The sequence below is a fragment of the Toxotes jaculatrix genome, chromosome 2 (assembly GCF_017976425.1).
Source record: "Toxotes jaculatrix isolate fToxJac2 chromosome 2, fToxJac2.pri, whole genome shotgun sequence".
Taxonomy (NCBI): Eukaryota; Metazoa; Chordata; class Actinopteri; family Toxotidae; genus Toxotes; species Toxotes jaculatrix.
The window spans coordinates 6176478-6204464 of record NC_054395.1 but is presented as its reverse complement, the minus strand read 5'-3'; the positions used below and the strand labels follow the sequence as shown (position 1 = coordinate 6204464).

The window sequence follows — 27987 nt, the reverse complement described above, 5'->3', positions numbered from 1 at the left end:
GGATTAAACAAAAATAGCCCAGTTCTGCCCAGTAAATAAAGAAATAATACAAGCTATACAGATTTATATTTATATTTTCTGATCGATAAAGGAATGTGCAGTAGACAGACTGGATGGTAAAATTTACACTTATCCAGTGTGTCGCCGTCAGAATGAACTGGTGATCCTCTGACTTGGCACCAGTACTTTGGTTTATGATAAAATACCTGCAAAACTACAAAACTACAAACTACAACTGACATTCTCATCAGCTGAGTCTGATGAGAATGTAAAAAAACAAAACAAAAAAAAAACACAAAAAAAAAAAAAAACTGGTGGAGTGTGGAGATCCTGAGTGACCTGTGTGAGGCTTTTTGTTTTTCTTTAGACATACCAGCCCTCCCCTCCTCTTAAAGAAGCCTGTGACCTCCATGACTGTAGCCATCAGTAACACTTGGCTGTCACAAATGTACCTTGTTTGTCATGGGAGCACAGTCAGGGAGGACCCAAGTGCAGACACACACAGGCAGAATGATGCAGCGAAGGAACTCTAATAGAAGAAATGAGGTGGACCAGTCTTACAGACAGACAGATGGACAGGCAGGTAAAGACATCAGGTAAAAACACACCAGTAGGGGGTCCACAGTATGAGCAGCCAAATGGGAAACACACAGAGACAATAGCAAACGGGGCTGGGGAAGCGGGACTGGGGAAGCAGGGCTGGTACAAATCCAGGGGATCAGATGTGGGGCATATGGAACAGGTGTGTAGACAGGTAGCGATGTTCCAGTGACTGGAAAACAGGTGAGCAGTTGGATATGGAGACAGGAAAGTCCGGGGACATCTGGTGGGTGGCTTGAATATGACAGGTGACTGTACCTAGCGGAAACTAGGCAGGAGGGGATGGCAGCTCCCTTACAAAACAAAACTATATGGCAACATATTGTAAAATATTATGTAATATATTAAACAATACATTTCCATATATGGGCAACTAGTCGTTATATTTTTCAATATTCTGAAATATATGCATGGAGCATGTATGCCCGGTACATTGATAAAACTAAAAAAAAAAAATATTGCAATGAAGACAAAAGTTGCACTAAAAGAAATTAAGCGGCTGTAATTTACATCAACTTCTTGTGTAGTTCCTGGTAGATTTTGTGAACATAGTCCACTTGGGGGACTCCAGATCTCAGAACCATCGTGGAAGTTTGGCTAAACATTTAAAAAAGACAAATCTCTCACATATTATGTCCCAAACACTTTCTATGTAAAAACTAAAATATTATGAAGTGATTAATCTGAAGATATATCGTTCATCACACACCAGATCCAGGATTGGCTGATGAATCTCAATGCTGTTGGCCTTTGTCACTCATTTCCTGTAATTGAGGATATAAACAATAAGAAACAATGCTCAGTTTTATTAAATGTGTGTCTTTCAAACACCAAATGATTTATTGTTTCCCTCTAAGACCTTGTCTATTCATAACAACGCTTCTGCCACATGTTAGGTTGATGGGTTAGGTTAATTGGCTACTCTAAATTGTCCGTAGGTGTGAGTGTGTGCACGTGTGGTTGTCTGTGATTGACTGGCGACCAGTCCAGGGTGTACCCTGCCTCTTGCCCACAGTCAGCTGGGATAGGCTCCAGCTCCCCCGCGACCCTTACAGTAGAAAATGAATGAATGTATTTGTATATGGGAAAATACTTTAATATATTGACAGTCAATATATATGGAAATATATTTTCCTTTCGTAGGTCCGGAGGAGGGAACAAAAGGGCATGACACTTTGTGAACAAATCTTTCTTTGTGAACAAATAGGTTAGTCTGCCACCCAGAATTTTCTCTCGGCCATTTCTTCTTTAAGAGACAAAGGTGACCAGAGATAAAGGTGACCAGTACTGCCAGGAAACTGTTTTTATTCTCCTGTCTGCTGCAGGACCACAATTCTCAGATCATGAACTTGAGGGGAAGAAAAAAGGAACTTTGGAGCTAAAGAAACTTGTGTACCCTTTTCCTTTTTATCATTTCTAACAATGAGTCCTGTGGCAAAAAATGTATTTATGTAGCACCCTTCTTCAACAATCTTCACAAAGTGTTTATAAATTTAAGACAAAACCTGATAGATGCACATTAGATGACATATACAGTGAGAATATACAAATATAAAAGAAAAAATCAGTTAAAAAAAAAGGTAAAAATAAATACATAAATAAATAAACATATAACACGAGCATATATCTGTGCATAACAGCCCATAAAAATTTAGTGAGATGACAGGGATTGTGGCAGCCTGATCTCCTCAGGAAATTTAAAGCTACAGGCAAAGGCCTAACCATCATCTACACATCTCAGACAGATAACTGGCTTATATGGAGTTAAGAGGTTTATCATGAAAGTACAAGCTGGGTCATAAAATGTATCAATAAAGTCATAAAATCTTTTCTGATGCTCAGTAGTGGCCAGTGAAGAAATGCAGCATTTCCATTTCAGTGTGCGCTGTGAGCATTACACAAGCAGAGACAGGATGTGATAAATGAATGAATGACAGGTTTCAAGGTCGCGGTTCATCCAGCAGTGAATAGGCCTTTTTCACCACAGACATTTTGCTTTGTCACTGTGGGAAAATCATAGGTGTTACAATAACATTAATGATGGCTCTGTTCTATTCAATTGTCCCAGTTAGACATGACAGTGTGGCAGTGAGACCAGCACCCAGAAACTGAAGCAGCTGAAAGACCTTTTCTGCACTGAGCACTTCTACTAAACACCTGATGAGACTTACTTAGTTTTATTTCAGGAACATTTTAAATACAGGACCTTTACTGGTTAGACAGTGTTTTTAGAGCTTGTTATTAGTACTTAAATAAAAGATCTGGATACTTTGCAAACAGCGGAGGATGTGAATGCAGCAGGGGGGTAGAAAACACAATGCCACAATATTATATATAACATTATAGTTTATATTGAGTCACTCATTGAAAATAGATATGATAGAATATGATAGAATAGATAAAATACTTGTCCTCACATTTCCAAATCTTTTTTTCTTTTCCCTTTTTTTTTACTACGTAACACACTCTGGCAGACATCTGTCAGTTCTAGCCAGCTAACATGACAAATGAAATTCTGGTGAGAAACAATAGCATATATAAAATTCCTGCTGTTTGTCTTTTGCAGAAGCCCCTTCATTCTTGAAATGACATTCGTAACACCAGCAGGTATGAACATCCTGCTATTACCCATAAAAATGTCCACCATGCTGGATGTGTGAGACGTTACATTATCACAAAACCTGCTATCAGAACAGGGTTTAATAAGTTTTGTTCAGATTGTTCTCATATTAAAAAATGCATTGCAGTAAATTACACTCACTGTACTTTAATAGAAACCCCACTGAGAGTGGGTAGTTCCTCCCTTTGCTCTCAAAACTCAGTTCATGATATAGATTCTACAAGATGTTGGAAACTCTGCTCCATGTTGACATGATTGCATCACATCATTTCTGCAGATTTGTCAGCTTTTCGCACCATTTGAACTAAACTCTGGATTCTGCTGTGGGTGAAAATCTCAGATCAGCAGCTTCAGAAATACTCAAACCAGCCTGCGGGTTGTGTCGGGATGGAGAGACAAACGACTGATTATTTTTCAGCCACACAGAATCCTGTCAAGAAACCATGCACACCTGTTTATAATGTTTTCATGTCAGCAACATGATGCATTTTCCACCCCAAAGCCTTGAGTCTGCCTCTTCTATCAGCAGCCACAGAATCCGTCACTGAGACTAAATTTACATCAAATTGACTTGATTATACAGCAGCCAACAATCTGACAAACGTCATCGTTAAACAGCCTTAAACACAAAGAACCTTAAAATAGGTTTTTACTTGCAGGCATTATTTTTGTGATACATGCAATTTATGGCACAAAAACAGCTCATTGTGTTGATTTCTCCTTCAGTTTTCTAACCCGTCTGTTGTGTTCACCCCATAGGAACTACACCTGGCAGAGAAAATATTACACCCATAGATCACAGGGATATTGTCCTTCTCACCTTCAGTCATACAGAGTATCTTCTTCACAGCTGTGGTATATGAAGCTTCTTTGGGACATTGCCTACATTTCACTCTGTGGCACCACAATGACCCAGTGATTGACTCTGCATGAGGCTCTTGGTCAGATCTTTGATCGTGACACTGGTGAGGAGGAGGGAGGACAGGATGAAAGTGACAGTGAAGATGCATAAGAAGAGGAGGCATCACAAGTGGAAGACAACACAGATTATGACCCAGACCCTGAGACAATGGGAGCAAGCAAATGATGAGAGGAGGGAACTGCTGAGCCTGTAACCGTCCACTCAAAGAATAGGAACCTGTCCTAGTCTTCAGTCTGAGAGAAAAATGTTGCATCCGAAACAACTGATGTCCACATAGTGTTTAAGACGATGGGACTGAAGATGCATTGAAAGATCAACAATGCCAAATGCAGCACTGAGATTAAGGAGAAAAAAGACTGATGAATCACCACAACAAACAGCTAAAAGCAGTTTCAGTAATGAGGCCAGCTCTGTAATCTTTATACTAGCAGTCAACTGATCAGCAAGTTTTTCTAGGATCTTTTGAGTTTCGAAATTGGGCTGTAATTCTTCAAAATGTTTAGTTTCAATGTGTCTATTTCCAAGAAGGAAATGGAGTGTGGCATTTACAGAGTAGGACAGAGCCACAGCTACCTGCAATTAGTTGTAGTGACTTGACTACTCTTTCTCAAAAGTCTGCATAATTAAGAGTCCCCCAAAATACTCAGACTCAAATTCAGAGTGCATTAGCATCTGCGTGTTCAGTTCAGTATACACATGTAGATACAACAGTATGTACAGTATGCTGTCGAACGAAATAGACACAGAGGTTTTTTTTTTTACTTGCACAAATATTACATGTCCTAATGTGGAGGAAGGATAATATACCAACCTACAATCCTCTACATGCCTGAAGCAAAAATGCATTCAATTTCATTTGAAATGGAAAATTCTCTAATTCCATTAGGGAAGAGACTGCCTTTGAACAAGCCAGCAGACACCAGCCAACCAGACTGCTTAACAACCTGAAGCATTTTTCCACACGCCAACGGTTTTCATTTTTCTCTAAGAAGTTACAATCCACTAATTAACAAATCAAGGTCAGACTGTCACCTGCAAAGTTCATTAAAGCTTCATCCTTCAATTTGAAAGTTTGAGCAGGGAAAGGGTAAGCTATTTTAATCACTGGAGATGGTATCTCACTGTGGTTATTCATTATGTATGCAGCAGTTGCACAAACAGTAGTGGAAACACTGAGCCTTCTGTCTGAGAGGTCAGTGACCTCCAGATCTTTTAGAAATGCCAGGACTGTGAGTCCAACAACAAGCCATCCATCCCAGTGCTACTGAGGAGGCCGTGACTCTGAAACAGCAGCATGCCCACGGTTCTGTTGGCATCTATTACCTGTCATCAGGCGGGGGAGGGTGATGAGCGTAGACACAATTCAGAGAACACCAGAATCATTACATGGGGTCTATGTAATAAAAATAAATGAATAAATAAATAAAAGAAAAGAAAAAACAATGATGGAAATATTACAAATGTTTTCCCATTTTCACCCTGAGACGGTCGGTTATTTTGCTGTGTTCTGCATTTCTTCATCAAACACATGTTCAGTGTGTGCACCTCACAGGAGTACACAGAATCACAGAGAAACATTTAGGTCATTTGAAACAGTAAATTAAGTTAATATAGTACATCCACACAAAGGGGAAATACACAACATGGTACATGTGTCTCCGTTCGTAACATACAGAGTTTCTAAATATGAACACAGCGGCTCAATTATACCAAGAGCAGATGATGTGTCTTTTAAGTTGAATTGATGTTAGGCCTAATTATTTTTTATGAATCACACACTGATGCATAACCATCTGCTGTTAAATACCACTGTAGACCCACATGTACCATGAAAGTAGAATTAAAAATGCTGTCTGCTTGTTTCATGTTTAATGATTTTTAATGTTTAATTCAGTCCAGATTTGCCTGTTTTAAATGGAAAGTGATCCCTGACAAACTGGTAAAAGTTGCTTGCTTCATCTTCATATTATGACTTAAAAATGTGATTCTGGTATGAATCTCTCTGTCACATCATGCTGCTGATTGCAGCGACACGCCTCCCTGTACTGTGATGAAAATGCAGAGCTCCAGGTTTCACTTTGGCCAGACTTGAATAGTTTGATGTGCACATAAACGCTGAGGTTTCTGTGGTTATTTTGCAAAAGTCATTTGTTGTACAAAATGTAACCAGCCACAGTTCACAGCATCACTCCTGTTAGAGGCCATGGAACAGATACCTGCTGCCTTCAGACGGCTGTAAGGAGACTTACCAGAGTAAGGAAAAGGCCCCTCAGTAAAGACTGTCTACTAACTGCTGTGGATTACAAAGCTGATAAGAATCACTCATCAGTCTTTATTCTGCCTGTCTGACATTAGCACTGGCTAAACTTTTGTGTCTGAGTGATCATGTCAGCTTGAAAAATGTAAAATAAAAGTGGAAAAACAGGAAAAATCAGAATATGGGATGTTAGGGTTTATATGGGTGTAAGTAAGCTGACCTGATCAAAGAAGGCAGACACACTGCACCAAACGCATTGATTCCTGGCACCAAAACTACAGTATGCCACTGAATCTGCATCCCTACGCTCTCTTTGGCACCTCGCCTCTGATCAGGACGCGTGACCAAGATACCAAACCAGCACAGTCCAGCAAATAATCTCATCGTGCTGCAGGAAAATATCAGTTCACCTGTCTGCCTCTGTGTTCTGCGCTGTGTGCTTTGTTTTGTTGTAACAACAAAGCTGTTTCAGCTGATTCAGGGCCTGTGGGCACACACATGTAACGGCTTCCCCATCACTTCAACGTAGAAGAAAAACACCCAAACCAAAAGTTCTGTTGCTGCTGCAACAGAACTCTAAGTCACTTTTGCATCTCAACACACAAATTTTCCATTTCTGACATCAACAAAAACCAGAACAACAAACTCTTTTAAATTATTTTAAATCAACTAGATCAAATCATAGGTGAAAGGATGACACACAGAAAGAAAGAACAAATTATGAAACAATGAAGGAACTGTTCTCTAAAGCGAGTTTAATCTTGAATCTGAGAAACGTCCAGCACAGTATCAGTAGCAAACGGTCTCTTTATGTGAAATGGCGAGGTTATTGCTGATATGCCTTCAATAAGTGCCTCAGTAACATTCACTTGACATTTCAGCATTATGAAAGGTCCCACTGCTACATGAATGATTGACCATGGACTGTCTGGTGGGTGGATTCCTCTAAAGAAATGAGTAGTGCTGCTGAGAGAGCCCCAACTGAGAAAGTGCTCCAATTTACCCCTCATGAGAGCACGTCTTTCTATCCCCACAGTGCTTTTGCACTATTGATTTGGCCAACAGTAGAGTTGTGTGTGTCCTGAATGAGGGGTTTCATATTTCATACATGTTGCACAGGGAACACCCTGAGGTTGCGGGCTATTGATTCAAGTAACGCTGTGAAATTGGATGAGGCAGAGCGGCTGAAGAGGTTTAAAGAAATGTCAAAGTTGGACTTGACACATACAGAAAGGTTAGGGTTAAGGGTCATTTGTTAATATATACATCAACAGTGTAGATTATACTTCAGCAGTAGATTCCTGAGTTAATTTGGATGAAAAACAAACAGATTCTGGGAGGCACAGGAAATTATGAAAGCAGCAAAAGTAACATCAGGATGGGGAGAAATCCTCGGTCTGGTCTAGTTCCTTAAGTACTTCACTCAATAATGTAAAACTCACATTGTGAGCTATGTCTGTTTGATCAACAGTTAGACATCCAGGCAAAATGTGTGTGAATCACACAGCGTCTACACTGTAAGCACTTATTCACTATCCTGATTTAAACAAAATCAGATGAATGTACGGTCAGTACTCCTACTGAAATGCTGGGTACTGGGTTCATTTCTTCACGATTGCTTTTTTTTTAGGACAGATTGGTGATTAGTTGTCAAATTCAATCACCAATCAGTTTATCAATGAATCCTTTGTTTTTATGTTCTTATAGGATATTGTCACCTTCAAATGTTATCAACATTATTACACATGTTCAAGTTGATGTATGTGATTTATTTAGAGCATGTTTAGGATTTTTCTTTGTCTGTTTGTCTGACGTTTTGCCTAAATGTGCCACTTAGCTGGTGCTGTTAGTCATATAATCTTAGTTATTTTATTAACTGAGTAAGACCAACGGTCAGTGCAGAGCGACAAGTCTTGGCCACGTGGGCTGTGTGTGTGTTTCCATGTGCGCCTGTTAGTTTGGTTCATTTATGTGCAGCAGCACAAAGGAAAAGAAAAAGGTCAATATGCATCAGTGTGTGGTGTTTAATCAATTCACTCTCAGCAAGTCACATCATTGATCTTATTGCTTTGAAACAACTGAAGAAATCACAGTTAAGTGTGACAACAGAGGCTTAACCAACAGAGATGCTCCTCCAAGAAACTGGATTGTCTAAATAAATAGTGAGGTCCCCAAAACCCTGTGTTTTTAAAGACATTAAAATTTGGGGGAAAAAATGGGGGGAAGAAAAATAGATTAAAAAATTGTCTAATCAACCAAAAATTTCACGACCCCCCCTGCAGTACCTCCACGGACCCCCTTGGGGTCTCGGACCCCCTGTTGAAGACCTCTGTCATAAATAATGTAATTAATGTGACAGAAAAGCGTTTGCACTGCAGTGAATTTGAAGAATAAAACATGAAACGCCACACAAAAGAAAGGAGCAAGGATGTGCAGACTTAATGAGCTGCTCTAATCAGATGTCTCTGACATAAAAAAGGCTGAATAATGATTTACAACCAACCACAATGTGTGTAGAACTGTGTGGTTATTTTCTGGTACAGACCCATGTCATCTGCATGTGATTTAATGAAATCAAACACAGTGGACAGCACCTTATATTATAATTATAGATGACTGAGTTAGCTGGATGGACTTTAACCAAATTGACAGTAGAGTGACAGTGCTCCACAAACAGCCATGGTTCTGAGACGTCTTTTCTCAGATCAAAACAACATCAAATCTTATGGTGACAAACATGGTGGCACCCTCTGCTAACTGTTAAGCTACGTCCCACCAACAAGCCTTGGCTGACTGGAGAGAGATCTGCTCCTTGCTGAGGTTTTGTGATGCTGCTTTTAGATGTGGTGACACTGAAGCATGCAACATGGCAAGGAATAACCTAAAACAATGAATCAGGGAGGCTAAAAGGCTATATGGACGTGAGCTTACAAGCCACTTCACTGATACTAAGGACACAGCGTTTATGGCAGGGATTCCAGACAGCCATTGGCTACAGGCCAATTGTATGGTCAATATATATAACAACCCCTCCCTACCACATAACCTCAATAACTTTTTATCACAGTTTGAGGTCACAGAAAACAGAGCAGCACACAGATGGACTCTGACCCCACAGGCCACGACTGTGCAGAACAGCTGAAGGATGTCTTCATGGATGTTTTTAATATCTCTCTTAGCCAAGCCAGAGAGCCACTCTGTCTCAAACGCACCACCATAATACCAGTACCCAAGACACCAAACCCCGCCTGTATGAATGACAATCACCCTGCAGCACTGACACCTGTAGCCATGAAATGTTTTGAGAGACTTGTCATGAACGACATTAAGTCAGGTCTCCCGTTCACATACAAAGCGAAACAGTCTACGGAGGATGCTATTTCCACCCTGCTCCACCTCACACTGACTCATCTTGAAAATAAATCTAACAACGATCAACGTCTAAGACCAATTTCCACAAAAATACCAACAACTGGCTTTGAGCCACTTCATTTGAAAGACTCTCATACCTGTGCTGTGGAACCATAATGCAACACAGACTGGGCAAAGCCAATTTCATGGTCAGGAAAATACTGAATGGTTGGTCATTGCTCTGCAGCTTTAGCTCGTACATGGTCACTATAAGGATGTGGATGAAATTCTTACAGTAGATCATGCTGGTGAAGTTACCTCTGTTTGTTTTTAAGTTCATGGGTTGGTCTCATGATCAAAAAGACAGAAATATGAGTGAGAGTTTCATTTCTGATATGCAACTACAGTGTCTTCAGCTACTTCGGTGACTTATCTTCACTCTATAACTATATCATCACTGTACATCTATAACACTCATATCCTGATGAATAAACAGACCAGAACTCAATTTGTCCGTTTCTAATATTAAACCATTAATAACTTTTTTGACACTGCTCGTTTCCCCTCAACTAACAAATATTTTTCGTGTAAAACTGATCTTGTTTCCTTCAAGTTTCCTTCTCTGAAAAAAAAAATCATTACCACATTAATACAGCAAAATTGATAAGACGTGCTGTTCAAGGCCCAGAAAATTTGAAATTTCATTTTAATTTCCTCCAGCAAATGGGTTGCATCTGCTGAACTGGCATTTCTGTCATATTAGGTCTATTTTTGTCTCATTCTTTCAGATTACTGGCTACTTCAGAAGTGTCTAACTAAAACGTCTATCACAATTTATTTTTTTATTTTTTAATATTTGAAATTTTTGCTACATGCTATACCACTGAGACACCTGTGAAGTCTAAATGTCACAGGAAAAAGTACCATGAAAGGACTATGCAATCACACCCACACAGACACAAAATGCCAATGTTTTTTGTGCTGTGATGTTCACATGTGAAGGACAAAACTGTGGAGGAAATAATGAAAAATTATTCCTAAAAGATGTGACAAGAGGATGACCGTGGGAAATAAGGAAAATGAATTACAACTTCTGTTCTTGGCTCTCAGAGTCTCCTGCCACATTTGAGAACAGAACACACACACAGACACGCATAGACACGCATAGACACGCATAGACAGACACACACACACAGACACACACAGACACAGACACACACATACATCAGAGGTTGAGAAGGAGCATAAGCCTGTGTGATTGAGTTTAGTATATGGGTGCAGACCCAGAAGTCAATGTAGGCAAGCCTTAGTGACCTGAGTTTGATTTGAGTGGCCATAGGTAGCAAGTGGAGGTCAATAAGCAGCTGAGTGACATGTGGCCTTTTAGGCTTATCGAAAACCAGACATACCACTGCAATTGTCAATGCTGCTACATTGTCAATGTGTAGTCACCCCACTCACTAAGGTGAGTACCAAGAGTTGGTTGGCATACTGAGTCTGGTAAAGCTGAAAAGAATGAGGATGATATTGTGATGGAGAGACTGATTGGCTGGGGTGTGGAGTTCAGTCATCGGTTAAGTTGAAGGTGGAGTTTGTGGATTGGTATGAGAGACAAGCTGAGCTCTGTGCGGAGACCATGAGGTCATCTGGCAGGAATGACAGGTGTAGTGGGGTATTGTGAGCCTAGCAGTGATAAGAGAAGCCATGTAAGCAGATAATCAACCCAATTCATATTGCAAAGAGAAGGGCCACCTGCACTGCGCCTTGGGGCACCCCTATGGAGAGATGGTGGGACATGGACCTTTGTTCTTTCCATGACACAAAATGCCCAAATCAAAGAGTAACCACTGAGGAAAAGTGTGTAGGAGACAAGTTGTGGAGGTTGTGACAGAACAAGACCAGACGCGGTGGATCAGAGGGCTGTTTGGGAGGCATACAGTGAAGTGAATGAAGTATTGGTCAGAGGGGTGCAGAGGCATGACCATCTATGGCACAGTTTCAAATGAAAGGATGCCAGTCCCACCTACTCGCACGGACAGACAGGAGGTATGGGAGAATGTGTAATTAGTGTAGAGCACAATTAGGGTAGCAGTGTTTTCTGATTTGATCCAAGTCTCAGTGAGAGCCAATAGCTCAAGCCATAGATGGTTAGTATAGGCTGGAATGAAAGCAGCGTTGTTAACTGCAGACTGGCAATTCTACGACCCAACAGAAAAGGAGGCACATGTGGTTAGCCAGATTTCTTTATGCCATTTATGATACTTTATGCTTTTTTTTTATTACTGGAGACAACAGGAATGGAGTACCGACAGTTTTTTTTACTTTTGTTTCGCTGTTTCTTTCATCAACTTTTCACCTATTTCCATTAGGTCTTTTTTTTTTTTTTTTTGAGTGCCCATTTGACATGCCCGTATGCAGAAGTTACCATAATAATGGTGCATTCACGTGAAACAAACAAGAACTAAAAATATGGCTAAAATGTTAAAGAGCTATCGCTATGTCACACAGGAGAGAATCAAAGACATTGCTGCAAATGGTTCAGACAACTGAAATCCCTGTTCTGAAGCCTGAGTTCTAGCTACCCCTTTGCTGAGCAAGAACGTTGATACTGGATGATTCTGCAAAACTTTCAGTGTCAACATTTGAACAAATCTTGCTTTCCACAATAAGTCTGCTTGGCAGATACAGACATTTAACTAAAAGCAAAAATGCCAACCTCATGCTGGCTCGACATGAAGAGTCAGGGGATCACAGAAATACCTTGTTGAGAGGTCAGGGGAGAATAGCCAGACTACTCATGTCAACATGGAGCAGAGTCTCACAGGAAAGTTTCCAACATCTTGTGGAATCAATGACACAAAGAACTGAGGCTGTTTTAAGAGCAAAGGGAGGAACTACCTGGAATGAATATGGTGTCCCTAAGAAAGAGTCTGGTGAGTGTATGTGGCAAGCAACATTCATCATCCACCACTCACTCTCTAGTATGTCATAAGGCTTATTGTCCATTCCTATCACCTTTAAAAGCTTCATTTTCTTACCATCTCAGCTCTCACCTTTAATTAAACAGTCTTCTATTAAGTTTGGTTTTCCATTTCGATTATTTCTCAGTGTTTACCAGGTAAGAGGCACACATCTACTGAGCCATAAACACTATCATAATTTGATTTCTATGCTGCTGGCGTGTCTTGCCGAAGCAGGGGGCAAAAAAAAAAAAGGTTTGGGAGTAAACTTTGAGCTTATCAGTTTTATGCTCTGGTATCCCGAGTCATGCTATCACACCATACCTCTGTCTGTCTCTGTGGTTTGTTTTCTATGGTATGTGTTAATGAGCTTAATGTCTCGGCTGTTTGCTCAGTGCTCATTTGTTACACCTTGCCCTTGTGAGTAATTGTGTTTACTGGCATGAGTCAAGACTCCTATCTGAATGTACACCATGTATGTCATTACATCGATCCTTCTGAGTGCTTGTGTTTGTGTGTTGTGTAGATGATTATACCCATCAACATGCTCTGTGAATTACCACCTGTGTGTGCTCTTTGTAGCAGCACTGATGTGCCTCAGGGCCTGTATTAGACCTGCACTTTGTACTGACAGAAGCCTTGATGGGTACAGAGAGGGACGGAATAAATTGAAGTTATGAAGGTGAAGCAGTTAATCGAGAGGCTGCTCATTCGAGCAACAAACAAATTGAATATGGAAAATAAGCATTTCTTTATGGGCAATGATTTCTTCCTAATTAAGTGAGGAGCAGAAACAGCTGACACTGAGAGAGAGAACTTTATCATTCACCGGCAAATAATAAGCCTGAGACCTAGACAGAGATATATCCTGTCTCTGTATTTAAATACTTGCTGTAGCCAGTAAGAAAAAGAACTGCTTGGAATAATGAAAAGCTTTATTTATACACCTGAAAAAAAGAAAAGACTAATTTAAATAGAAATCAATAGTCAATATAAACAATAAACAAACCACTGAAAAGATGCTTGAGGGTTGTCATTATACTTTCATTAGCTCAAAAAGGTCTTTGTATTTCACAGACATGGTGGAACACTGCCATAATGAGAGTCCATCTACATCTGAGTCTGCCTTGTTGAAGCACTGAGAGCTTTCATAATGCTATTGATTGTGTAATCTCAGGGAATACAGTACTGATGGAGCCAGGAGGACAACAGGCCCACTGATGCAACAGCAGAGAATTCACAGGTCTTGGAATAACAAGAGCAACAACAACAACAACAAACAGGCTAAATGGATCAAGCAGTTTAAGAGGCAGACCTCTTCCATGTCTCAACAGAGAAACAACAACAGCATAGCACACGTCAGTATCAGAGCAAAAATGTTTTTCATTAAAACTGTCATTTTGAAAAAAAAAGTTAATACTTGTGGTTGATTTTTGTTCTGATTGTGTGATGAGAAATGAATGTGTGATTTCAGTAATCAGAAGGGAAACCTCAGTTGATTCCTGCTGAAGCAATAGCAACAAAGTAATGTAAAAATGTGGTAGATGTTGATCATGTTTATTCTTAATGTGTGTGTATGTGTGTGTATGTGTGTACTGTGATCATAAGGAAAGGACGTTAACCAAAAAAAAGCACTGTTACTACAACAATCCATTTAAAAACACAACCTAAACAAAGCAAATCAAATGCATGTTTTAGAGAAACCTATGCAGAGGTTTCAGAGCAGATGCGATCAGGTTTATTAATTGTTAAAGGATAAGGCTGGTGATTCTATATTTTTATTATTGTCAATCAAACCAGTAAAAAGACCAGCAACAATGCATGAGTCCGTCCAGGATTTTTCACTTTACGAGTTCACAAGCTTTTTTTTTTTTAATGTTCAGTAATTTCCTAGAACAGCTGAGCACTGTAGTTTTGAGCCAATGTTACTCAGATGGATAAATGTGTCATTTTTGGGGAATGTTTTCAGCCGTGGATTTATCCACATTCGGTGCTCTGAGTTTTCACAGCAGGAGGAACGAGTTTGTGGTATTGACTCCAAACAAAAAACAGTGCCTGCATTCATCGTAATGAAGCAGAATTACGTGTGCCTCACTGAAGTTTCTGAACAACCACTGAAGTCTACGGCACAGAGGAATAAGCTGTACCAGGTTTCGCCCACACGGTGAATACTTGTTTGGATTATTTATATTTAATTGTTGGTTTTGGGATTTTGTTGACAGTAAGAAAAACATCACATTGATCGCGTTACTTTTATTTATCATTTTACGCAACATGCTACTGCTAAGTACTGACTCAGCAGGCTGCCCAAAGCTTAGCACCTCATAATTACTGTTTCTTTTGTTTCTGTGTTTTAAGCTCATGAGCTGAACAGGAATGAGAACAATGACAGAACCATTAAAAACCAGGAACCAAAATAAACACTGCGTCCTTCATGTCGAGGTGCACTCAGATCTTTCTAACCTCCTCATGTAGTTATAGGTAACTTTGCTGCTGTGATTAAAAGTTTTATCTCTAGTCTTTCTTTGGATTATCTCAGAGCAGCAGTATGTCACCTTTGTTAACAATTTCTCCTCTTATGATCTTTTTAGTTCATCTTGTTCTTGGTTATTCACTTTGAGACCTCGTGTTTTGACAGTTTGACCTCAGACCAGGAACCAGAAAAGCAGTTCAAAGGCAGCTTTTTGAAAACTTGAATGGTGGAGTGATGAGATGACAGAAGCAGGGAATGGGGATCAGTGGTGGAGTTGAGCAGGTAGATGAATTGATAGAGAGACCTGAGCCAGCTAGTGTAGCTGCAGGTGGAGCAGAAGAGGCAAAGAGCGGGTAGATGGATTATTTGCGATTTCTGGGGTAGGAAAGGATAACTTCAGATGGGGGTAAAATGAAAGAGAGGGATTTTTCATTGATTTTAACAACAATGTTTTTGTTCTTATCATTTAGTTGTACTGAAATGTAATTTGTAGGAGACAGGGTTTCTGACCTGTATATTTCTCCACAGGCTAAATAAGAGCATAATGTATTTCCTGCTGCAGAGAGACCAATAACAATTTCCTTTTCTTTACTGTCAAGCTGGAAAGGACTGAGCTTTCCAGGGAACAATGATAGTTTCTAGGAAAATACTGCACTAAGGAAGCAAAGTGGGTACAGATTGCTTATGATAAAGTAGAGTAAATTACAGTTTTTGAGAGATCAGTGGGCAAACCAAATTTTTTCACGTTTGAAAGTCAAAGGACAGCGAACAGGCTTCCAAGAAAATTACACGGCGGATTTTGTCATATTTACCTGCTACATCTGAAAACCAAACACTATTCTTCAACTATTCATCACTGATTTAAAAATAAAGATAAGAGTTCATCTACGCTAGGTCCACTGATGAAAGTTATTTTTGGTTGTTCAACAGCGCGAAAAGTTAAGATTCCCCACAGCTTCTGTAACAACTATTTAGTTTAGAAAGTAGCTGTTGTTAATGAGCAAATACACAACCAGTTTTAGCTTGAACACACCCAATTCACAAATCCAAAACCAAGGATCTGAATGAGGCCTCCTGGAACAAAGCTTGGCCTATGAATGGATTTTGGCATAGTGGCTACATATGGTATTCAAACTTCCACATTCCACACATGATGTGCACTGGATGATTAAATTATTTTATCCCATTCACGTGGACAGGGAGCGAACAGGAAGTCAGATGGCTCGACGAGCAGAAGTCTCGGACATAGAAGCGTTCAACTGGCTCTGCTGAAGAAGGACCTGTGCACATGATCTGTGGGCCCAAACACACTGAAGCACAAGGAAGCCCACAGAAACATGGCAGAGGATTATTTAGGTGCATGCGCCCAGTGAGCAGAAAATTGTTTTAGGAATAAAAAGGGCACCATTCAGACACTTAACTCATGAATGATGAGTCATAATTGAATTGCAGGAGTGTGGGCAGTCGGTGGGGCCACAGATATCACACAGGAGCTAAGAGAAGCAATGTAAACATCTGGTTAGGGTTAGGGGTGACAGTAAATGTCAAAATTTTTTTTGGCATTTCTTCAGTATTCTCTTTAACATCTTCCAGTGCTAACCAACATCTTCTGAAAACATAGACAGCCGCTACACTACAATGAATATTTTCATTATCTTTTAATCATTTCATCACACCGTATTAGGCTAAAAGAGTATTCAAGAGCTGTCTCAATAATTCACTCTTCTCAGTGACCGTTCTGGTCTTGTATTCCCCCTCATGTGATGCTATAAGTGTGTCCCACTGTCCAGTTAAGCTTTGCAGTTGTGTATAGTTGGCCTTTCTGTTGCCTGCTGTTCTGTGGCTGCCAGTGTGAGCTCTGTATCGATGAGGAGGCCGTTCTCCGGTTCACCAAAATGTCTAAACACTTTTTTGACAGCATCGTGCTTGGCTCACCAATTGGAGAGAGGCGTCTGGGGCTTTTATCTTGGGTTTGCCTGCCAAAGATTGACCCTCTGATAGGACTCCCTGATGAACACTGCTATGTCATTCAGGACATCAGGACTGAACAGCGCTTCACTTTCAGTGACAGTGTAAGTAGTGTCAGCTAGAACAAGATTAAGCACACAAGCACAGCACCACACATGGGAGACCGGGAGGTGGTCAGTGCTGACAAACCTTTGTACTGGCCCTGCATATTAGATGCCCCATCTGTTGCATTGCCTACACACATGGCCCAGTCCAGTTTCAGACACTCTTAAGACTTCTGAGAGAAAGTTCACAAAGTACAGCCTCAGTAAAATACGTCTAGATTACTGAACACTGATCCTGACAGGTTAAGTCCTGTGTTGTGTCCATCTCTTTCCAGCAGACATCATGAATTACTAACAAAAGGCAGAGCTCCAAAATGTTTCCATGGTCCATTATGTTGTAAACCAGCATCTATGCTGCTTCATTCTCCACCTGCCTGTAGCTCAGCCCCTTCTTCTCAAGCATTTGTCCACATCCACTACACGCTCCAAAACCAGGATGTCTCCTTCTCATTTGTTACCCATGAGCAGGCCAACATGCTGCTAATATCTGCTCACAAGCACCTTAGGAAATAAGCCTCAGCACAGGTTTGGTGTATAATGCTGTTTTTGTGCTCCTCTCTATGCTGGCGTACATGTCTCCAATCTGACATTTCAGTAATGAATTTGCTGGTGTCAGTCCTCTTCCTAAATGCCAGACAAAACAATGTATGACGTCCCTCGCAATATGAGAGCCACTTCCTGCTGGTGCCATCTTTACAGGTGAATAACTTCTGCACTACTGGATTTCTATGTGGTAATCTAAAAATATCTGTAACATAGAAGGCTCAGTACAGGCAAAGTAATCTATGTTCTCCTGCTCTCTGATCTCCTCTCTCTTCCTGATACACTGACATGAGGAGGGACACAGTTGGCTGAAGTTTTATCGTAATGATACAGTCAGGTCCAGAATTATTGGATTCCCTGAGAGTGATGTGCGAAAAGTAAAAGGAAATAAACAAACCCATAGATGTCTCACTTTCATCTCTATATACTGTCCATCAGTACCCACATAAAAAGCTGGCTCCCATGCACATTTTTTCCAGGTTCTAAAAGGACACATTCACCCTATAACCCAAAAAATAGCTTTATTAGCTTCTGCTTACCACAAGTTCTCCTCTCCCTCCACTCTCACCCCTTCTCCTCATCCTCCTCCCTGTGTCTGCCACCATCATCAGCCATGGGTGCCTAATAAGGTCCTACAGCAAACATATGAGTAGTTTCTGTGTGAATGTCATGTCTTTTTTTTAGTTGGCAAAATCTCTAACAGTAATATGCTCCGTAGTTAACATTAGCTGCCAGTTCTTTTCTAAAGAAACAGACCACGACTGTCAATGACAGCTCAGTTCTAATGGTGTTCTTTATATATTATCAAGCTTCCTCATCAAGCATAATCAAGCTTGTCCAGATTTTTGAATGTTGCACGATTACACATCAGTTTTGCTTGTAGGTGATAAATACACTGCTCAAAAAATTAAAGGAACACTTTTTAATCAGAGTATAGCATCAAGTCATTTAAACTTCTGAGATATTGATCCGGTCAGTTAAGTAGCAGAGGGGGTTGTTAATCAGTTTCAGCTGCTTTGGTGTTAATGAAATTAACAACAGGTGCAATAAAGGGGCAACAATGAGACAACCCCCAAAACAGGAATGGGTTTACAGGTGTTTTCAGTTCCATCAACGATGTGGTATCCTTTCGTTCCTAACACATTACCCAGCCCATATCAGTATAGATATCTGGCATGATTTTTTTCCCATTGAGATCTGATGTGTTTTTGAAGTGTTCCTTTAATTTTTTTGAGCAGTGTACATTTGAGCTCTCTGCTGAGTGTAAGAGGATGTTCAGCAGTTTCCGGTAAAATATTTTAAACTGTTAGTTTTTCTAAAGCTTTCATTTCACCCACACTGTGCATCATTTCTCTTTCATGAAATGACCTATATAGTAAAGAACCTATGTAGTGCTCAAAGTTAATATTAAATCAGATGCAACAGATTCAAAATGAAACAAGATTTTTAACATTAAGTACGACACACCTCTCTGTGAAACAGCACAGTATAGCACTGCGCTGATTTGTTTATATCCATGTACAGGAAATGGGCTGGCTGCAAATATTATGTTCCCCAAAGCATAAAGATGACAGGAAAAATAATATTGGTCCTCCTGTTTCCAGTCTGAAAATGCAAAGGCAATACTGAGAAGCTACAGTGAATACAAAATAGCATTGATACATTACATTATGAGCAGACATCTGTAGTCATTGCATCCTCTCAAGACAAATAAGCCTGGGACTTGTGGGCGGTCTGGCCTGTCCACTCACTGAGGGATTATTAATTCTAATATTCTAAATTGTGTTGTGTGTATTTTGTATTGTATTTCAGCTTGTACACAGTTTGTACAAGCTTAAATATGGGTTCTACTGCTGTTTTTTTAGTAAACAGAATGGCAGACAATGGTTGTTTAAAAAAAAAAAAGCATTCGGTTAAGGTTTTGTTGTTTGATTGAGATCTGAGCGAACAACAATAATTTTAATATTGCGATAAAAACCAGCCTGACACGAGCAAACATTTTATATCTACTTCAACGGATACACACACACGAGAAAACGTAAGATTAGAAAATGTATGGTTGAGCATTGCCAGCTGAAGCCTTTCTACTCACTAGGCCAGTAATGTGAGTCAGGTATAGGCATTGTCCAAGTGTTGCTCATCCACAGCTGTAAAACATATCATACCACACTGACAAGCTCATTCCACGTCACACAGAAGAGCAGTTCTCCCAGTGCAGGAGGGCAAAACCGCGTCATACAATCTTGTATCTACATAATAATGACAAAAATCTATTCCTTAAATAAACTAATATCACTTTCACAGCAAATACAACGAGAGATGAAGGGTCACTGATCAAACACACATCAGTGTACACAGTAGCTACAGTACATGCACAAGCCTAGATATATGAAACTAGGTTGTATGGATGGTTGCATGGACCAGGTAAGACAATAAAAAGCAAAGCACACACACATTGATACTACAGAACATGTGGTCTGTGTCACACACATTTTATGTTTCTGCCAGTTCAGCCCATTGCTGTGATTCCAAAGAGAAAAAGTGCAGGAAATATTTTTTTAGATTGACAAATAAGTGTACAGTGCACCAACATATGCACAACTAAGTGTGAAGTGTGTTTTGATGCACAGACATGGTCAGTTACAGGGCAGGGCAGGAGAGCTCAAGGCTGCTAACATAAGGTGCAAATTGTTTGTCTCGGTTTCCCTGATGCACATATCAATACAAATTTTGGTAGAGAGCAGACTCCCTCTCAATCATGCAGATCACAACCACCTGAGTGATGAATGTGTTTATAGGTAGATATAGCCTGTTCCGCTTTGCCATGTTTATTTAATGATGTCAGACAAAGGCCTTGGGCCTCTGTTAAGGTAAATCAGCTGAGAGTTATCAGTGCAGTGTGAGGATGTTTAGTCAGGGTTTTGCCTTCAGGGTTATGTTTCTCAACAGGAATCTCAACTGCAGGCACTATGTCATGGGAAAAACACCGAGAAGAACAGCAGGAACTACAGAAATCTTTTCTATCCTGCCTCAGGCAGCAGGTAGAAATCCTCAGGTAAATTCCTCACACATAAATATCCAGATGATGTGTGCAACCTGTGGAATTACAAGAGTGTGATTATGTGTAGACCTTAGGGGCATGAAGGCCTGGAACACAGACCACCATACTTTATAATAAGCTGCCTTGTAGCTCTTTTATCTCTGTTATGTTTATTCCTATAAGTTGTCTGTAAGTTTGCGTCCCAATACACTAAAGCCTATTTAAACAGCGTTTATGTTGCACTGCTCCTGTTCCAATAATTAAAAACTCCTACACATGGTCTGTGCTGCTCAGTGCCCTTGGCTGGAAGCACTTTTTTTTTCCATAGTTATGTTGTACACATTACAATAATCACCTTAAACGTGAAGTGGTCATTGCCATCTAATTCACCATTCCAGCATATTCACATTTAATTTACACCTCTGGGTTTAGTCTGTGAAAGGTTCACAGCCCTGTGCATAAAGCAGCGTCTCTCGTGCACATTGCTGCCTTGAATTAATTCTCACAAAACAAAGTCACAGGCCAATCACGTAAACTGCTTAAACTACCTAAATATCCCCAGAAGACAATGGCATTGGCCATTCTTTGCTTCATCGTGTCAGACATTTTGTCTCCATTAACACGCACAGCACAGCCACACAACGGCTGTATGACCACTTGCTTGCCACTTCCCTGTAAGCACACCTCAGCTTGGGTGTTACTTCTAACTCTTCAATCACAGTCAAAAGCTGCTCTTCTCAACCTCCTCAGCCAGATCTTTCAGGCCATTCCTTAGGTTTTCTCCAGTTACTCCCAAAGCCGCAGCATCCTACTTCATCATCTCGGTGAAGTAGATGATGATTCTCCATCCAGCCTCCTTGCACTCAGCAGTATCTGAGTACTTCAGTCCCTTCCTCTTGAAGGCAGCTTCTATTCCCTCTTTCCCCTGGGACAGTTAGCTCAATGAGGAGCACATTTTTCACACCACTGGACCACAACACTACATCAGGGTGGAGGTTTGTGTTGGTGGTCTCACTGGGGAACTGGATATGGTCCCAGGACCAAAGAATGAGAGTCGACTGAATGTGATGACTCGCTGGAGAAGGACGACCTCTGCTCGTGTCCTGCATCCGTTCCTCCAGCACCTCAGTCGGTCTGTTCAGGACTTGACGAGATACGGTGGACTTGGACTGCTGCAGAGGGGGCACCACTCTTCCTGGCCAAACCACTGCTGCAGGTTCAGTGGGCAGGGGAGTGTGTAGCATGTTGCCCTGATAAGGAAACTGAGCCTTTCCTGTGGGATCTTCCACAGATCTGCCATGTTGATGTTTATACCAACGACTCATTCCCATGTTGTCCAGCCCCCCATCGAGCTTGTGCTACAGCCTTGATCTTACAGCGCTTGTCCTCCATCCTTGTCACCACCAGCTCTTTCCTCTCTTTCCTGCTGGCCTTGGACCAGACCCATGGAGCTTCACCCCATCCGAGACCCGTCCTTCCTGTCTGGCCTCTGCTTTTGATCTCTTTGCGTTGCAGCCTGCTAATTGCCTGGTCAACATCAGTACACAGCCGCTACAGCACAACGTCGTTTGATTTGACCCACACAGCAGGAGCATCAGTAGTCAACTGGGGGCTAAATAACAGTAATACTTCAAGCCAAAAAAGGAATTAGATATGAGGAGGCACAATTTAGCATGGACTTGTGCGGCGTAAAAGAAAACCTATTTTCCTTTGAAGTTTTCCGTATCTTTGAAGTTTTGACTTTCAGTTTGAGTCTTTCCTTGCTGAGTGCATGTAAAAGTATTCTGTGTGCTGTTTCCTGAGGCTTGCATGTGTTGTCTTTGTTCTCTGGCACATCTTCTGAGGATGACAAAAGCTTCTTGTATTCCCTCTGGTCCTTGTATGTGTCTGATGCTGTGCAAGCTATGTTTATTAGCCACATCACACACTATTCACAAATCCCATATACAACACTTTCTGAGAAGAAATTTTTACCTCAACCTTCTTTTTTAATTCCAAATACAGAAACATGCTGGACACACAATCAAATACATGAGTGCCCTACCACTGTGGATGTGACAAGTTCAAATAAAATGATGAATTATACACAATTAATGACACAGCGTGTGATACAAACTATATTAATAGTGTTAAGTGTTCTTTCCATTCGAGCCTCCCTCATTCTCTCCTTCCTTATATTCATTGTCTGTCCTTGATTTTCCTTTTTCTCCATTTATTTCATGTTAGTTTTGTACAGTGTTGTACAACTTACCAAATGTCATAATCTCTCTGTCAGCGCTCTCTCTCTCTCACACACACGCACGCACGCACGCACGCACGCACGCACACACACACACACACACACACACACACACTGTATACAAAACACGGTCACACGCATTTAAGACATTTCTTCAGTGATCCTTTCTAAACATTTGTACATTTTGACAAATTACTGTTTTCCAGTAATGGCTCCGAGCTCAGAGAACACACTTCACTTGTCTTGATAACCTTTTCTTTCTCACCATGAATGTACAGAGAAACGTCCTCTGACACACTAAGAGCTTCATTGAACTTACATGAACAACCTCTCCAGTGCAAACTCTCAACCGCTCAACCTCCCCTTCTCATGCCCCCTCCATCCTCCCAACAAATCACTTGACTTTCACTTCGTTTTCTCTGCTTCTCTTTCTTCAACCACCTTTTCTGTCTTTACCATTCCTGCCTGCTCCAAAATCTCCATTTCCATCACATTGTTTTTTGTCCTTTCTGGTATTTTTTCCTAACGTTTTTTTTTTTTTTTTTTTTTTTTAAACCACTCATAACCATCAAGCTCTCCTTCTCTTCTCCCACTCTTAGCCTTGTTGAAGTGTGGCCAGAATACCAAAATATCCCACTTAGAAAGAGCTGGTGCTGCTTTACTGAAAAACAAAATTACTTAGAACTTCAAATTGGTAGCAAGTTGATTACTAGTGGTCAGGGGGTGTTGCAAGGCAACGGTGAATACTGGAAGTAGTAGAAATAGAAAATAGCAGAAAGAAGTATTACAGTAGTGGGGATAGCACCTTATAGATCTAGTGGCACTGAAAGAACAAAAGCTAAACAGGTAATTTAAGTAAGAAAAGGTCACCTTGAAGTTTCTGACCCACTCTGTTTAGGGGTTTCTTGTTCGTCTGCTTTTGTTTGTGTCATTTCAAGACTTACCATCATTCCTCAGGCGCGTGCTACTACCAGGCCGTCAGTAATGGTTAGCTGTTCAACGATCAGACTGACGAGACCTTGATTTCTCATCCTCTCTGATGTCGACTCGGTGCCTCGACGCTGCGTCCTCTCTGCGTGGAAAGAACAGTGACATTTGGTCACGCAAGCCTGAAAAGCATCTCGGGTGTTCACATGAAAGCTGGAGTGCAGAATAAATCAGGTAGGCTGATGCAATGATAACTGTCACACAAGAGGGAGAACATAAACCGTCTGTGATCATTCAATCTCATGGTTCAAAATTCGTTTGCGTTGGTGTGTGGCGTCAACTATCAGCGTCAGGTGGTAAAGAGCCTGTGATTACCCTCAAGGCAGATTCACGGGTTTTCCTCCATGTACAAAAAACAACAGACAGAGATGAAAGGAGAGGGTGAAAACAACAAGAGAAATGGGGGGAAGTGTGGATGGCTCAGAACATTATTAGAGTGGTCCTTGATGCTGAAGTGACCCTTACACTCAACTGCAAGCATAAACTCTGAGGGTGGGGAATTGCGTGAGCCGATTTGTTTTCACATTCTCTGTCAAGTAATATTGTAGAATAGCTTCAAGCTTGAATGTGCACACAGGTATTTTTCTTTTTTTTCCCTCAAGGATTGGATTAACTGTGACCTTACAGGTCAGCTGACCAGCACAGCACAAAACCAGCAGCACAACAGCACAACAAAAAGCAGACCAATCAGACCCTTGAAGCAGCCCAGCTGTTGTAATAAACAGAAACAGGAGGAATAATGTTGGATTCAGTGAGGTAGCTACAACTTGGGTCCTATCTGTTAGCCTCTATCTGGACACATTTTGAAAATGAAGTTCACTGAATTAGCTGCTAACAGTTCTTGTACGCTATGTACCATTGGATGTACTGACAACTACCACTGGATTACTCTGATTCTGAAGAAAACAAAAATGTTATTAGGAAGTTTCTTTTTTTTTTTTTTTATTTCTAAGCAGGTTTACCATCACAGTTAAAGGAAAAATAGCCCTGTTGGTGGAAAACTGCCCAAAACACAGATGACAACATGAGCTCTCAGGTTTTAAAGGTGGTGGTGTTACAGGTTAGTGTCTGAGAACTGTTCAGCCTGCAGTTTAATGGATGATGCAGTGTGGACACAGCTCTAAGTTGTGGCAAAGTGTGACATACCCAGATTAACTTGTAAAACATCTGTATCTGCCATCAATGGGGTTTCATGTTAAAACCTAGAGATGTGTCTATGTCCACATACTCCTCCCACCACAACAATATTTTTACACTATCATGAAAACTCATTCAATTCATACAAAATTGGGTGTAAGGAGACTGAGAGGTAGAACCTTTATGGATGTATTGACAGTCCAGCGGTCCAATGACGCAGGGTCCCACCATGATTTGTTCCAGTGCGCCTGATGGCCAGTTGGACTGTGAATGAGAATGGAAAAAGGATGTGTGCTGAGTGTGGGGGTGAGGCTGTGGGGTGACTTTTATTTTCTCTGTTGACTGAGTATCTGGATGGCATTAGCTGGAGGGACCACCAGACTGCAGCACACACACACACAAAAAAAAAAATGAACTCGCTTGACATTATTATGTATGAAACTGTCAATCAGATTTATTGACTTTATAGCATTAACTGGCATTAAAGGCCTGGTATCAGGGATGACATTCACAAACAGCAGATACCTTGAAAATACAGAGCAGAACCTGAATGTACCTGTATATATTGCATTTCTTTTACAAATTTATTTTTTCCTTTATAGAGTGTATTTATTGTCTCCTTGTTACTGCTGCTACAAACGAATTTCCCCACGGGGATTAATAAAGTATCTCTATCTCTATCTATCTAATGCAGCCCAGGGGGAATCAGCTGTCACACAAGACACAATAACTGGCATTCCTGCAGCACTTTAATGTCCTTAAAGACAATTATTTGTATAGAATATCATGAAAAGAGGACTTCCTCTTTTGCCTTCATTTACTGGCTTAGGCAAAAGCAAAAATGCTAACAGCTGGCAACAACAACAAAAAAAACTTTTACAAAACCCAGAAAATTCAAAAAGGAAAATAAGAAAATATTAAAATACAAAAATATGGCAGAAACATCAATATTTAACCAGAATGCAGCAAAATACAGTGAAATGATACATATACAATTTCTACAGACACGTTTTTTTTCCTCTAACAACAGGTTGGACAGCGTGGAGAGGGAGCACTCACAGACACAGGCCTACTAACAGCTTCAAAACTACACCGTCTCGTTAAAATATCGACTGGTAACTTCTTAAGAGTATTTATCCAACATTTATCAACAAGTTGTGTGCGTATTTACCTATGATTACACACAACTGATCCCCACCGCCGTCCCTCCTGCAGCTCCCACGTTGTCCCACCGCGAACAGAAAAAAGGAATTACAGCCCGAGAGTCACCTGATGAACTCTTGGCGAAAGACCCACACTCTCACATAACACTGCCACCTTGTGACCAAAGTTGGTAACAACACCTGAAGCCAGCAGGCCACTTGAACGTTACATTTTCATGTATAATATAGGGTTATATAAGGTTACATTCAAAATAGGTGAACAAACAAACACTGTCAGGGAACACAGTATAAACCTAAGTGGTTTTTCTCTGGAAATGTACTGTGTGTTTATCACCACCCGGGAACATGAATAAATATTCAGGTTAATTATTAGGGCATTTATGTGAAAACCTGTCTAACACTAACTAATCATCTGTTTCGACCTCACAATGGGACAATAACTTTTATTTCACCTTCTCTTGAAACCTTATGTAAAGTCATGATCCCAGGAAGTGGAACTTCCCACACTGTAAACGTGGGACTAACTTCTGGCTCATCCTTTTCGCCTTTCTTGTCTAATCTGCAGTGTCTGCAGTGTCCAGTCACTAACTCATTTCACATAAAGGAGTGTGTGGATCTGATAAAGGACCTCTGCAAAAGACGGTCTCCTGTATCCCTCGCTCATGTCTCCTCCGGGGCAGTTTCCCTGTTCATCCAATATGATGAACCATCTCAGGTAAACTGTACTTCATACAGAGACTGAAAACAATGTGACAAAATATTGGAATCTGCAGCTGCCCTTGACTCTACGAAGCCGTACAGTGAATTTCAGCTCATTGTTTAGCTGTCCAGGCTGTAAATGTACTGTTTTGGTTCTCTCTCACCACTCTCATAGTGTCGCTTTCAGCTGAAGCATGAAGCTCTAAAAAGCCACTGTACACTGCCTGTTCAGCAGCAAACAGCAGACAGACGCTGTCAGAGACCAGCTGGTGAACACGGTGGAGCATTTAGCAGCTAAAGAGCCAGATAGTTCCCTCAGGACTTGGCAGAGACCACAGTGGAGGCCAGGAACAGAGCTAAAAGAGAGTGGAAGGAAAACTTTAACTGTCAGGTCCATCAGTGATGACAGTCTGTCACCTGTTACATAGGAGTGAGCAACTACATAGACTCACACAGAAATATAAATCGAACTTTTCAAGGTTTCCTGAATTAATAATTCAAATGTGTTGAATTATTAAACCACACGGATGAAATATTTTGTCTTCACCAAAGTGTTTTAAGCATGGGAGTTTGCAGTTATCCTGTGATGTACCACAATGCAGATCTGTCCAGTTTGTAATTCAATAAATAGTGTATGAAACTCTTGTCTCTGTAATTGTCTCTTTAATTTCACATCATACTGCGACATCTAGTGGCCATGGTCACCAAAGCAGCTTCATCAGTAATTTAATCAGATTAGATCATTAATGCATCATCAACCCTGGAAGCCTGTCAACCTTTGCTGATTCAGTGTGTGATATCCAGAGTCCTTCATCATGTCACCTGAACTCCACTACTGGTCATCCTCACCTTCATCAGGGGTGGAGGGGGTCAAATAGGCGGCATAATGATCACATACCACACAATACAGGATTATGGGATTAA

At 40.7% G+C, this 27987-nt stretch overlaps 1 long non-coding RNA gene across 1 annotated transcript; it reads right to left on the bottom strand.

Annotated features, from left to right (window-relative positions):
• Positions 1-408: 408 nt before the first annotated feature.
• LOC121194853 lies at positions 409-26444 on the bottom strand. Its single transcript, XR_005895411.1, has 5 exons — positions 26373-26444; positions 25381-25465; positions 24022-24149; positions 1310-1364; positions 409-1197 (listed from the first exon to the last, which is right to left on the bottom strand). It is a non-coding gene; the product is annotated as an uncharacterized LOC121194853 (long non-coding RNA).
• Between the last annotated feature and the right edge of the window lie 1543 nt (positions 26445-27987).